This window comes from Elephantulus edwardii, unplaced genomic scaffold, assembly GCF_000299155.1.
Source record: "Elephantulus edwardii isolate Elephantulus edwardi_28Jun2011 unplaced genomic scaffold, EleEdw1.0 scaffold00307, whole genome shotgun sequence".
Classification (NCBI taxonomy): Eukaryota; Metazoa; Chordata; class Mammalia; order Macroscelidea; family Macroscelididae; genus Elephantulus; species Elephantulus edwardii.
Window position 1 is genome coordinate 2,785,258 of NW_006400057.1, and position 1,474 is coordinate 2,786,731.

General features: G+C 38.9%; 1 protein-coding gene across 1 annotated transcript in view; it reads left to right on the forward strand.

The window, feature by feature from the left end:
* RBBP8 (retinoblastoma binding protein 8) overlaps positions 1 to 1,474 on the forward strand; it is a 99,881-nt gene that overhangs the window by 269 nt on the left and 98,138 nt on the right. The window lies entirely within an intron of this gene.

Below are 1,474 nucleotides of genomic sequence, written 5' to 3' on the forward strand. Positions count from 1 at the left end.
AGCTTCGTCTGACATACTTTGGGCATGTTGCAAGGAGGAACCAGTCCTTGGAGAGGGACATCATACTTAGAAGGGTGGATGGACAGCTCAAGAAAGTAATAGCCTGGATGAGATGGATTGACTCTTAGTAACTGCAGTAATAGGGGTAGGTGCATCAGAGACAATGATGTTGACTCAAGATAGAGCAGGGTTCAGAGCTGTTGTACATAGTGTCACTAGAAGTTGGATTCAACTTGACAACACATTAACAACAACAATAATTACGGCAATAAGTAACTTTTTAGGATAGTCTTGAATCATTATGTTGCTGTTGTGGGGTACCTTCAAGTTAGAACCAAATCTTAGCTGACATTTTAGTGTGTTTTGAAAGGCAGTAAATCACACAGGAAGAGATTGCCCATCTTCCTGCAGAGCAGCTAGTGGATTTGAACCATATGCCCTTCAATTGCTAGCACAATTTCTTACCACTAAGCCACCAGAGCTGCCTTGAGTCTTTATAGTAAGAAATAACTTTCAAGTTCAGATTTGATGATTAAATGACCTTTACCACTACAGAATTTTTTATGTATCTTTCATCTTTGTGGTCAAGTTGCAGTTGTTTATTGCAACTACTGAAGAAAAAAGTTCTTGCACGATTTGTAGTTATGTATTTGTGGTAATTTGTATATGTAGGGAGCTCTGGTAGCCTGCTGATAAAAAGCTGTATTGCAATCCCAAAGGCAGATGGTTCGAATCCACCAGCTTTTTCATGGGAGAAGGATAGGCAGTCTCCTCCCATGTGATTTCCTGTCTCTGAACCCACTAGAGAGTCAGCTGTGGGTAAGTTCAGAGTTGATAGTACACAACAGCAACAGCACCTATAATGTAATGGAAAGGGTGAGTAAAGTGACATTTAAAAATAAGGATTTTAGTCACCTGATTATTTGATCTCAGCCAAAATCACACCTCTGGTGTTAAAATTCTCCAAGGGAGAAAGATGGTCTCTTCATTCAATCTGTATAACCTCGGAAACCCACTGGAGGGTCAGCCGTGAGTCAGTTCTGACACAACAGCAAAGAGAAAGAGAAAATGGAAGGATTGAGGTAGACAGTGGTTATTTATTGGGGCAGGAATATAACTAACAAGATAATGTCAGAAAGGTTGATAGTTCCACATTGTAGAAACTAAAAATGGTATGCTAAGGAAATTAACATTGTGCCTGGTCTTCAAGATTTAAGTTTTCATCTGTCACACTTACATCCAATGACTAGAAATTGATACAGGCAGTACTGAATTGAGGAAAATGTTAATAGTTAAGTTACTGAATTCTGGGTCAAGATTGCTAATGTTTGAAATTGGTTGCTGCCACTTAAGAGATTATGAATGACCTTGTTATTGACTTTAGAGTGCTCAATTTCCTCATGTATAAAATGGAGATATTATGGTAGAGTATTCCTATCAGAGAGTTGGACAATGACCAAGGAGGATAGAAGGA